This window comes from Saccostrea cucullata, unplaced genomic scaffold (assembly GCF_032062105.1).
Source record: "Saccostrea cucullata isolate Sc308-1 unplaced genomic scaffold, CSIRO_AGI_Scuc_v1 ctg16138, whole genome shotgun sequence".
In the NCBI taxonomy this organism is placed as follows: Eukaryota; Metazoa; Mollusca; class Bivalvia; order Ostreida; family Ostreidae; genus Saccostrea; species Saccostrea cuccullata.
The window spans coordinates 1-13,264 of record NW_026941591.1 but is presented as its reverse complement, the minus strand read 5'-3'; the positions used below and the strand labels follow the sequence as shown (position 1 = coordinate 13,264).

Here is a 13,264-nt window from a genome sequence, read left to right as displayed (position 1 = left end):
TTTGGAGCTTCTGTACAAGAAAGTTTTCATGGATGTACCCCTCAGAAATTCCATGAGTTGTGTGACAACAAGGGACCTACAGTGACCATCTTCTACAACAGACAACAATGTGTATGGAGGATACACGTCAAAGAGATTGGAAAGTAGTGGAGGATGGTTAAGGGACAAAGAGTCATTTCTATTTAAGATTCTTAGTGATGGTAAAGGGAAATTTAAAATGTTTCCAGTTTTGAAAAAAAACACAGACCCGAATGTCTCAAAACACAGCAATCGTGGACCTTGGTTCGAAAATTTGGCTTCATTTGAAGGTTCTCTTAGAAAACCTCAAATTACTATTCAATAAGCACATACCTTTTTTTGGCGGTAGTCACTATGATCTTGGTGGAGAGACCGCTAAATCCATAGCGGGGGGACATAATAATGTCTCCGACTTAGAGGTGTATCTCGTAAAAGGTAATGACTGGCCAATGGATCTCTTGAGAAGCTGACTTTTACAGTTTAAGGCTAAGAACATTATACGGAAGCTCTTTTACGATATAAATATTTAGCTCAACATTTAATTTCAACTAACATATCAGGCTTTTCAACACACGGATAAGATGTCCTTAAATAAATGACAACTACCGTTTCCAAAGGTTCCGCCCGTCACATTTTAGTGTCTCTAACAACATAAGCAGTCCTGTCTATGTGCACCCGAAAAATACATAACCGGCGGGTTATGTAATTTTTTTCTGCAATAGCTGCGACTGTTCATTCCAGTAATAACAAACAAAGAAAGACATTTTATTGTTTACATTTATATCTGTTTAAATAATCAATTAAAGTAGGATTAAAAAGATTAATTACTGTATTAATGATGCGAACGTCTTTATACGTTTCATTGATGGAAAAGCCACTGATTAAGAAATCTGTACAGGCGACATGCCTACTGTAGTTTATGCAGTGATGAACACAACGGGGTTTCTTAGGAGAAAATATTCAGTGGATGTAAATATATGTCAAGTAAACAGTCAACTGTAAAAGTCAGTGCTTCTCGCAAAAGTCTTTTTACGTATTATATTTATCTAAAAGTATAATTTTTTATGCTTTTTTAATGATTTTACATTTAATGATCCTATAATTTTTTATCTAAATTACCAAATATATATTATATCAATTGTGACATATTACAAAGTTTACGGTTAGCAATTAATTAAATTGCTTGATCACTCATTCTATAGATAGTCCAAAAACTTACAGATGCGATCCTTGGAGAGACCCACCAGTCTGGAAATCATGGTAGTGATAAGTATTTAGAATTTTATAGCTTTTGTGGAAAATATTGAAGAATTATTCAATTTTGAATAATGCTGTTATACATTTTTTTTAGAAAACTGCCGATACAAACATCTTTGACCCTTTTACCTTGACCTTGGAGTTTGATCTTCTTTTAAAGACTTTATCCTTGACAATAACTTTTGAATGATCAGGTCTTGGACTTAATATACTTTACGAATTTCTCCTTTGTGACAATTCCTTCCATTGGATACCAACAAGTTTAACCCTTTGATCCTAACCTTGGTGTTCATCTAGTAGTTAAAAAAAAAAAGAAAAAACTGAATCTTGGACGATTAAGGCCAAGGATTTTTTTCATACTTTACGTATGTAATTCATGTGGCAAGACCTTTCATTTGACACCAACAAATTTGACCCTTTGACCTTGGGATTTGACCTACTTTTCAGATCATTAACCATGGTCATAACTTCTGAATGGTTGGGGCTTCTGAATGCTTCAAATATGTAAACTTGGTGACATCTCTTAAAAAACCAACATCTTTGACGCTTTCACTTTGACCCTAGAATTTGACCTACTTCTAAAAAAACTGTCAACTTGGTCATGCATAACTTTTGAACAGGTTTATTCTTTCTTTTCGTCTGAGAATCTCATGTCTTTTTAACGGTTTTCTTTGTAGACATTTCTTGAACTAAAAAACTACGTAGTAGACTATGCTCCTATGGAGGAGGTTGATGTTCCAGAAGCTAACATCTTGCTTGTTGGACAAGTTGGTGCTGGGAAATCAAGTTTGCTGAATACTTTCAATTCCATATTTAAAGGAGAAATGACGTCACGGGTCTGGACAGGAAGTTCTGAACACAGTCTGACTATAAGTGTAAAACGCTTTGAAATTTTAGCCCCCGTAAACGAAGTTTCGGGGGGGATATAGTTTTTGTCGTGTCCGTCTGTCTGTCTGTCTGTTTGTCTTTCTGTCTCTGTCTCTCTGTTTGTCTGTTTGTCCGCAAAAACTTTAACCTTGTCCATAACTTTTGATTTAGTGGAGCTATGACTTTCATATTTCACATGTCTATTCCTTTTGACAAGACATTTATACTTCACATATGTAATCTTCGTTGAAAGACCTTTCATTGGAAATCAACAACCCTGACCATTTGACCTTGACCTTGGATATTTCTGTACTAATGAAAAAACTTTAACCTTGGCTATAACTTTTGAACAGTTCTAGGGCTTTCAGACTTCAAATATATAATTCTGATGAAAAGGTCTTCCATTGGATACCAAGAACCTTGACCCTTTTGACCTTAGAGTTTGACCAACTTTAAAAATACAATATTGACAATAATTTTTGAAGGGTTAGGACTATGGCAGTCATACAACACAAATTTAATCCTTGTGACAAGACCTTTCATTTGATTTCAAGAACCTTGACCATTTGACTTTGACCTTGGTGTTGACCTACTTTTTACAAACTTTAAAACAATTGGGGCTAAGCTTTCATATTTCACATGTGTAATCCTTGTGACAATACCTTCCTTTGGATACCAACAATATGATCTTTTGACCTTGACCTTAGAGTTTGACCTACCTTTTACAAACTTTAACCTTAGCCATGACTTTTTAAGGTAAGGGCCAGCACTTTCATACTTCCCATACGTAATCTTTGAGACAAAGTCTTCTTTAGAACACAACAAACTTGACCCTTTGACTTTGTCCTATCTTATAAAATGTTAACCTTGGTCATAACCCTGTAACAGGTATAGCTAGTGTTTACATTTCACAATTCCTGTGAAAAGGCCTTACTTTGGTACCAACATATTTGATCTGCATTTAAGAAAACTTTAAACCGTCGCTATGTTGCCATACGGGGGCATCGGTGTTTCACAAACACATCTTGTTCTCCTTGGTGCTGCTGCGAAAAAAATGATTAAAAATTTTCTATATAGATTTACGACTTGCTATTATAAATGGAATGTTAATATGAAGTTGATAGCATTTTTTACGGTAGAATATTTTATTAAAAAAATGACTAGCACCATATGTAAATTATTTTGAATAAATAATTATAGCATTTTCTTTTATCTTAATAGGTTACATAATTTAATACCCGTAAAACGTGTATTGACAAAAAAAACGTCTTAATTTGTTCCAGTTCAACAAATTGCGAATCAGGAATCCTCCCACAAAGAAGTTTTTAAACTTCAGATTGTGTGACATGCGAGGATTGGAAGAGAACTTAAGCATTAAATATGAAGATATGGCTTTCGTTTTAGATGGAAACCTACCAAATAACTACAAGGTTTGCTTGTGTAATGTGAAGAGAAGATTTAAAAGAAAAAACAACCGAAATTTATAATAAATTTTTTTTTTTTTAATTAACTACCTTTCAAAACAAATGATGCATTTGAGCTATAACTCTTGAGTTAATGTTAAATAACAGATGTTACTTCTACTAAGCATGCAAATTTGAAGAGTAAATGCTATCTGAATACACATGTACCTTCTTATTTCTAAAAAAAAATCATTTAGTCCATTTGTACAGCATCATTTGAAGACTTTCATCGGTCTAAAGTGACATACTGTTTATTCTAATTAAAATCAGAGACATATGAAAAATGTCAACAGTTTATAAATATCATACAATTCTCATATATTAATATTTGACATCAAATCTTTTATTTTAGTTCAACCCTGTGGCCCAGGCCTCTGTTGACACTCCTGGGTTTCAGATACAGCCACCCCTGAAGGATAAAATGCATGTAGTTGTTTTAGTGGTGGATGGAAGCACGTTTGAAGTGATGCCGAGAGAATTTCAAAAGAAGCTGAGGGAAACAAGGGGCATAACAATCGATAGGGGTAAATATAACAATATTCAAATATGCTTTTATGATCAGATGAAGACAAAAGAAACAGTTTTTGGTATATAGAGAAGACTATTATAATCTTTTAATTACGTGATGTATTTGTTTAAATAATTCTTCAATGGAAATATTCATCAAATATTACTAAAATTTGTATATTCAAAATGAAAACCCATTTCCTCTTTGTAGAGAGAGATATAAAATATATAGCTGTGCTTAAAATTAAAATTACGGTAGCCTCTCTCGCTACCACCAAAATTATATCCTTGTAATTTGCATATTATCATGCACAAGAATATTTTGTGCATGTGTGTTACATAATTATGCATTATTATGAAAGTGTCCCTAAATGCTTATTTTTTCATATAAAGATTTAAATCTTAATCATTCTAATAAGTTTAAACTTATATACAAACTATATGCAAATTTTAAGCATGTGCACAAACCGTGCAGACCTGACTCAACCTGACTAACCTGACTCAAAGCAGTCTCAGAGAAGTACCACATCGGTCCCAGAGCATCCCAACAGTGGTCCCAGAGTGGTTCAAGTTTTGTATCCACAAAGTTACCCGAGTGGAATACTAAAGGACTGATGTCTCTAGCTAGTTTTGACAAGCGAAATCCCGATCTGCACCAAAGGCTAAATCAAAATAGTTAAATTAATATCATATATCAAAAAAGAAAGTATATATAAATTTTTTCTCCTTCAATTAATGTACAATGTACTAAATCGAGAGAGAAATTTTTATTGCTTAAAGTACATGTGCCTTTATGTTGAAAAAGGCCTCGGACATTCTATTTGTTTGCCTATTGCTTTTCATGAAACCTTTTTTTGTCTTGTTCTTAATTTTGAATTTATCGAATTAAAGTAAGTGCAAAATTAGAAGGACACATCTCTATTTCTACGTTTTGAACTATTTACCTGTGTTTTCATATTACTAAGTAAAACATTTAAAGGGCTTAATATAGAATCATTTAAAAAAATTAAATCAAAATTAAAGCATGCTAGCAAATTTCTTTCACTGGGGACCAAAAATTTATTGATTTTGTGCAAAAGATCTCTTTATTCAAATTCTTATGCCTAATTCAATTTTGGTTTAAGGTATTCCACTTCTTGTTTATGTAACGAAGATTGACAAGATATGCCCTTTGGTTGACAAAGAAATCAGTGATGTATTTTTCAGCAGACCCGTTGAGAATATTGTAAACAAAATTGCGGATGTAATTGCCATACCAAAAGCACATGTTGTTCCAATTAAGAATTACGACAAAGAAGATTGCTTGAAACCCAGCATAAATATACTGGCTTTAAAAGCCTTGCGTTGTCATTTGCAGACGATTTTCTGGAAAACCAATTTGAACTACAGCAAGAAACCAAACGGCTTAATATTAAAGACTGAATTCTTTTAAAAATTAGCAAGCATTATATAGGGAATTTATTGTTGAACCTATCTACTTTAAAATTGCCATAAAGATATATCCGTAAAATTATTGGATGAAAGAGGAATTCTATCTTATCTTCATTACAAACGAGTAACATTTGAATTACGTTTTTAATACTAAGAACATAAGCTTTTTGAGAAAAATATAAGACTTAGTGTATATTGTTCAGATATCTATAATCAAACATTTATTATTTATAGCTGTAAATCAAATGCTCTGCATCACAAACCGCACGCTTTTGATTCTGCAACACACTTAATAAAAAAGATTTCTTGTACGATTTCTACTTCCATGCTTTATATTGATAATCTAAGGCCTTATGTGTTATACTTTCACTGTATGATAAGCATAAAATATGTTCTTTTGCTGTTCGTTATATGCTTCAAGGTGCCAGTGCTAAAATCAAGAGAGAATTAATGTAGTGCATTATTCAAAATAAGAACCAAAGGGTTAGTAATTGTAGTTGTAATTTTAAAAAACAAATTTGAAGGATTGAAAGAAAATACCAAAAAATATGTTATTTTAATATAATCCTTCCCTCTATTCATAAAAAAAACATGATCATTAAATCTAAAATCCAATGCCATGCTTTTTAGCATTGTATATGTACAGATATGCAAGGAATAGACTTGTTGATAAAGAAACAACTTAATGATATGACAGATGATATTTATATAAACGTTTTTTTTTGTTGGAGGAGACGTAAATCATGTCACAAGTTTAGAAAAGTAAAAGACGATGCATTTTCAATTACAATTGTAATTTTTCCTACGCCGATACGATATATCCTGGTGAACTTCAGATAAAAGATACCACAGAGATTGACACATCTGTTTCATACTTTAATATTTCACTTAAAAAAAATGTTACTGTTAATCTAACAACCAAGCTATATTATAAACGTTATGAGTTTAACTTTTCTATCGTCAACTTCCCTTACTTATGAAGCAATATACCTTCATCACCTGCATATGGAGTGTACGCTGATTTGACACGCATGCAGTTATGATAAGGCTGTCCGAAGGCTTAAAATGCCTTGAAAATATACACTTTATTCCGAGCTAGATATTAATTTTAATATGTAATCTTTGTTTTGATTTGCAGACAACTTGAGATGATAGTTTAATCCTGTTTTATTTTAATGCATTTCCGTGACGTCACATGACTGTGTTGATCACGTGACGGAGATTTGTGATATTCCTAATTGTTGCACAAAAATTGCTTCGGCACAAAAGCAAAACAAAAATATTGTGTAAAGTGTAAAGTTTGTTACATAGATCAATTCATCGTGATCTCTAGTACATATAAGGTGCTGGGGGCAGGTTTAATTTTCACTCGTCAAGAAAATATTCTACGAGAAATTCAACTTACCAGCATAAGAAGGGGTATTTTCCACTCTTTATCGCGATTTATACAAAAATGGATAAACTACACACAATCCCCCAGCAAAATTCAGTTAGAGGACATACTTCTTTTGTAGATTCACACAGAATATCTTCAATTTGTCCTTGTTTATCACTTGTGCCAGTCCAATATAAACACGATTCTTACATTCTAACTCTGTTTTCGGACATGAAAGGGGAACGTTTCACACATGATTTTTTGCTATTGTTTGAATATGTGCATATCGGGCAAGCGAAAGGAATAGGGATATTTAAATTTCAAATGTTCAACATCATAATAGCACACTCGAGCGAAATACAATCCAAACACTTGAATTAAAAAAATGTCCCAAAATAAATCTACATATGTCCGTGCCACGTAAAAATTATGACACTTTCCCCATCATGCCAGCTCAAGTATGCAGTGACTTGACGTCATACTCTATTATGACGTCATATCTAGGTAGTTCAGAAAAGTAACTATGGTTTGAACAGTTTGATGGGCAGCCTTATCCTAGCTGCACAAGAGAATGCTCTACGAATGAGTAAGCAAGAGGATGCTCTACGTATGAACAATTTCTAAAATGAGGTAAATTATTGACAAACAAGTTGATGAAACAAGAATATTAGCAATATCCTTTAAAGTCATAATATTGTAAGTTCTATGGTCGATACAATGACCTTGTCAGCAAATAAAATTTATCATTGATTCAAATGCTGACGGACGTTTTTCATACTTGTTAGTCAATTATTTATACATTTTGAATTGATTTTTCTATTATTTCCTTATCATGACACGGAGCACACGTCGGGTGTGACCGGTCAGCAAGGAATGCCCACTTCTCCATAGCACCTGATCCACCCTATGATGTTTTGGTACTCTGCTCTTATTTCGTAATGTTTTTTGGACCTTAAAATTGAATACTGTTCGTTATCTCCATATCCTTCTATTAAGTCTTTACCAAAGAAAAAATGAGTTTGTATCATATGTCCTGGATATATCACCAGCAGATATCACCTATTTTCCAGAAGGTTGAAAGACTCATTCAGGATCTGGGTCTAAAAATATATTTGACTTTTTGCGATTCAAGATCAAATCAAAAAGAAGGTGGATCCAAGATTGAATTGCTACATATCGTCGTTGAAATATCAAAATGTCGTAAGTTGATTTTTGGCGCGAAATTTTTATTGCTATTTTGGAATCTGCAATATCCAATACATTTTCTTTCAAAACGTCATGTCTCTAGGCCAATTAGAAAGTGAGATACAGACGTGTGATAAAAGCGCGTATGTCCATTGGATGCATTTTTTTTTCTGACAAAAGGTCGTAAAGTCTCTGGGCACTGACAAAGATGTCACTGGCCGTCTGATATCAAGTAAAAATTATAAATTTTAGTTAAATCTTTTATAATTTTTACTAAAAAATGTGTTCAACATACAAAACAAAGTATATTTATTTAATAAATAGAGAAATCAAAAGAAAGATTGATGAAAAGTTAGATGTAAGGTTACTTCATGACAAACTGAATTGTTTTCGCAGTTTGTAACTGCAATCAATTTATGGGTATGTTAATTCATATAATATATTTTAGAGCGTTCTAATATCAGATTCGTACGCTTACAATACATTGCAATGGTTTCTTTCAATGCTTTTCTGGAGATACGACAATTTGTACTGAAAAACATCCAGGACAGAAAGGAAAACACAAGACAAACGACATTTTGAAAAAATATGTTTTTTTGTTGCTCCTGAAAAATTGGGATTTTTGACTTACGACAATTTGATATTACAGCGACGATATAACATTTGAAAAAGTTTGAATATCAAGAAATCATATTTACAAATTTATCCAAAACATGTATCTTAAAAATTAAACAGTGATAAAACATAAAAACCTTCCTATGTCGCCCAATTAAATGATTAAATGCTTGGTATAATAATCGTGTGATCGATTATTTAAGGTGTCAAACGGTATTTCAATTAACTTCACGTCAAACGATGGCTGACGCAAAAATATTCCGAATCTCCCCTTCCGATTTGGGCATTTTAATACCATACTAGAATTGATTTTTTTATGAGATAAAACAACACGGAAGCTTCCTGTATTGACCAGATTTGTTAAAATGTAGGGTCTGCTGATTTTTTCTTCATACTGTGTTTGAGTGGGGAATGATTAGCCTCTGAACTACATTTTCAAGCACCTGCGCTGCTCGACTTTGTCCAAAACAAACTTGAAAATAAAAACTTTTATGATTCGTTGTCATATATACTGAAAGGAAAAAGAAACGCACAAGAACATGATATGGGAAAATTTTTTGACTATGTGACCGAAAATTATGAATATTGGTCAGATGTTTATTTTGGTTACTTTGCACTAAAATCACTAGTCAAAACTACTAAACCATGAAATGTATGGCATCACATAGGGGAAATGATAAAAAGTAAAAACACGTGCATGTTAATGATGATAATTTTGTAATAAAATTTTGAACCACCATAGTATGCATTAGAGTTATAGACATCGTTTTTGCATATTTGCAGTCAGTATAAATTTCTTGCAATCGTGGTATGGCTGACGGAAGCTACTGTGGGTTTAGTAATTGAATTCAATATTGCATAAGTGAATAAAAAGGCAAAAACATGCTGCAGTAATGATTGTTTTCAACTTTTCAACCAAATAAATTTTTTTTTGGTTGTCAGAGAGTTAACTTAAAATTTTTTTCAACCAACCATGACGTGACGTTCGCGCGTACCAACGTCACAACAAGATAGGGCTTTTCATCACGCCACCTCGGTTATTGTCAAGGCATTATCACCGAAACTGATATTTATACAGCAGACAAACATTCTCACTTTTTTCACCCTAAACTGCCAGAAACTCTCCGCTCTAACTTTGGCCGCGAGCTTGGCCAGCTTACGTCGATTTTTCTTTTACGGCTCGTACGCGTCATTTGCGTAATGTTTTTAGCTTGTTTACACTAGAAAAATGTAGCTAATATTTGTCGATACTTTTTTACAAACATTCACAAGTACCAAACCTGCTGGGCTCTGTATATTCTATCCAAAATTTCGAAAATTCGCAGGATTCGATTGAGCGGGGGGATTTGTTGACTTTGGAATAATACAGCTAATCTCAGCCATTAAGACTACCGTCGGAAGGGTTGACTAATTATGCTATGAAAAAATAAATGCTCTGGTGAACTCAATGCACAGGAAAATCAAGTTTTTTACTGTTGCGAAAGGGAGAGTATGGAATTTTTAGTTTTATTTTTGAGGGGTGTCTCCATATTGATATCAATACCTCAGGAACTATCACTCAAAATCGCACAAAATTTTGGTAACTTGTTGATTAAAGATGAATTAAAATGTATGATAAAAATGCTGAAAAACATATTTGAAATAATTGTTTTAATTTAACTCAAAAGTTTAAAATGCGTTTCTTAATCCTTTCAGTATAGATATACATATGGATATGTTGTATTTAAACGATGATGTTTGTACCGTATTAAATGAGGTCAGCTGAATTGCATCACGTTATTTAATAAATAAGATATCATTTTTAGAGTTTCATTTGGATGTGACATGAAGTCGGTCGCGTGATCAATTTCTATAACGCCCGAAGGCGTTATATTTATTTTTTATATATTTTACTTTTATTCGTGTTACAAGGAATAATAGGCGCTATTTGGAAATTGTTATAGAAATGCAACATTACGTATCTACGGCATCATATGACTTCACAGTCAAGACTTTCTAATAGTCCCGTGCGGTTTGCACAACTGCATCTCATTGAAAATTGAATGTCAAAGAAGAAGGTATGGTTTTAGCTTTATTGCGCCCTAAAAATGTAATGACATCAAAAAGATTTGAAAATGGCTTAAATATTAGTTACATAAATGACTCTGATAAATCAGGTTAAAATATGGCATGAAGGTTTACCATTCTGCAAATATGACGTCATTAATGTGAAGTATTTCTCTATTTTCAACAGAAAAAGCCTCAAAATTGCACATTTCAAGGGTGATTTTCCTTTAGAAAACCGTGTCCACAGCCGTCGGCCACGTTAATTTTTGGATATCTTGTGCAAAATACAATCACAATGAAAAATCACATATCTCAAAATCTTTGTAGACGATGCCTGTGTACAATATTTTCTTAAAGTAAATTCCATTGAAAATTGGTGTCTTCGGCAACATTTTACGAAAATACGGGAAAATGCACGTTTAGGACGTCATAATTAGCATTCAAAAACACATGTGAGAAAAATGACTTGTATGATTTTTCTGCATTGAATTTCTATAATTTAAAAAGCACGAGTTTTTAACTTTTACACCAGTTTCATTTCTAAAGAAAAATCACACGGCAAAATTTGTATGGAAACTAAAATTTCTTCTTTATTAACATTGTTATATAAGGAAAAACATTAGCAAATGTAAATATTGTGATATACAGGGTCTGGCTAGATAAATTTTTAATGCTTTTCAGCTTTTACACTAAAAAGTATACAAGCTTTTACATAAAATAGGATGGTTTATTGTATAATATATTAATTAAATAGATTAAGAAGATAGATACATTTTGGGAAAAAAATATAATGGATACAACAGAGACAAAATTAGTATACGCAGTAATCTTTCATCTCCTTTATAATAACATCAAATGGTTTCAATGGGTTTGCCAAAGTTTTTATGTTGCTTGATATATCGATATCTCCCAAAAAGTGAAAAAAAAATGTGCAATACCTTCCCCAGGTTGAAATACGAGTATCTTTATGTAGGCATAGTACTGTATGTAAAAAAATATTTCAAAATAGATCAGTAATAGTGACAACTGCTTGTATATTGCTGCACATATATTATTTATAAGGTAGAAGAGTAACAGTCTTTATGTACAGTCTGTAAATCAATTTGATATTGTATTTTATATAGAGAAGCTTTTTGTATGAAAATTGGTGTTGGTCAACCAAAGATTTTTTTTCAATGTTGCCTCATGAAATCGATACATCATAATTCTTTTTTGTATCTTTTTCAATGCAACATATCATATACATGTATGCGCCTGAAATTTTAAACAGTTCCAATTACATGCATATCGATATCATCTGCGTGTAGCGCGGACTAAAACAAGGTAAATAATGTTTTTAGAATATATTTTTAATGTGTTGACAAGATGAATCTTAAATTTTAATTTTTATTCAAAATTAAAAATATATTATATATAATGACTCTTTTGATCTACAAACAATACCAAATAGAGTAATTTGGAAAGTTCACCAAATAAAAGGAGTTTTCAAAATTAATATATAGAAAATAGTTGCATTTTTGTTGTCATATTATTGTTAAAAAATGATAAATAAGACTAAGTTGAATGATGATCAATCTTATAAATTGTATAAGCAATACAAAAAAAGAGCATGCACACCATTTGAAACCCCAAACTTGGGAACGCGATTGATGAGGATTGATTGAAAAAACTTTAAAGGCGGGTCGCTCCACTTTGGACCCAGGGTATTTTTTATAAGCTAAACGGAGAATTTCGAGAGATCACGAAATATTTGTAATACATGTAGCTACATTCATATAGAACTTCTTCCTTCGATATATACCTCCGGACCTTTTCGACTTAAATCCAATCAATTACCCTTCAATGAAATATTTCTGATAAAATCTATACCTGCCATTTGCAAAATTACCTTAAACGATCATCTTACAAATTACTCTTCTCTATATCTGTCTCTTGAATTGATAGAAGAGATTACATCATAAAATTTCCATGTGTCATCTATATGTAATTGATGAGAAAATATCCGAAAAAGCCATTTGGTCTATGTATTTAAAGAAAATAATTCCCATCGTTATCCTTATACTCAAGAAATATGAGGAATATACATTTTTAAAACTTGAAATACGATTTCAATTAAAAGTGGCTTTGAATAATTTTTAAAAATCTAAGCATCCATTTTGCGTTATCAAGTTTTTTGTGTTTGTGTCTGTGAGTAGTATAAAGGGTCTAGATAGAGCGGAAGTGACGTCATAACCGGAAGTGGGCTAACCGGAAGTGGCCGGAAGTGGGCTAACCGGAAGTGGCCGGAAGTGGCCTAGCGGAAGCGGAAGTGGCCGGAAGTGGACGGAAGTGGGCCCTAGCGGAAATGTCCTAGCCGGAAGCCGACTGGATGACCGGGTCAACTGAGTGGAGTCCTAACCCTAACTAACCCTAACCCCCTAACCCTAACCCCCCCAAACCCCAGCCCAACCCCCCAACTAACCCTAACCTTTCCCCCCAAATACTGGAGTTGTTTACATGG

At 32.8% G+C, this 13,264-nt stretch overlaps 1 pseudogene; it reads left to right on the top strand.

The window, feature by feature from the left end:
- The first annotated feature begins 27 nt into the window (after positions 1-27).
- LOC134258124 (interferon-induced protein 44-like) lies at positions 28-9,199 on the top strand (annotated as a pseudogene).
- The last annotated feature ends 4,065 nt before the right edge of the window (positions 9,200-13,264 follow it).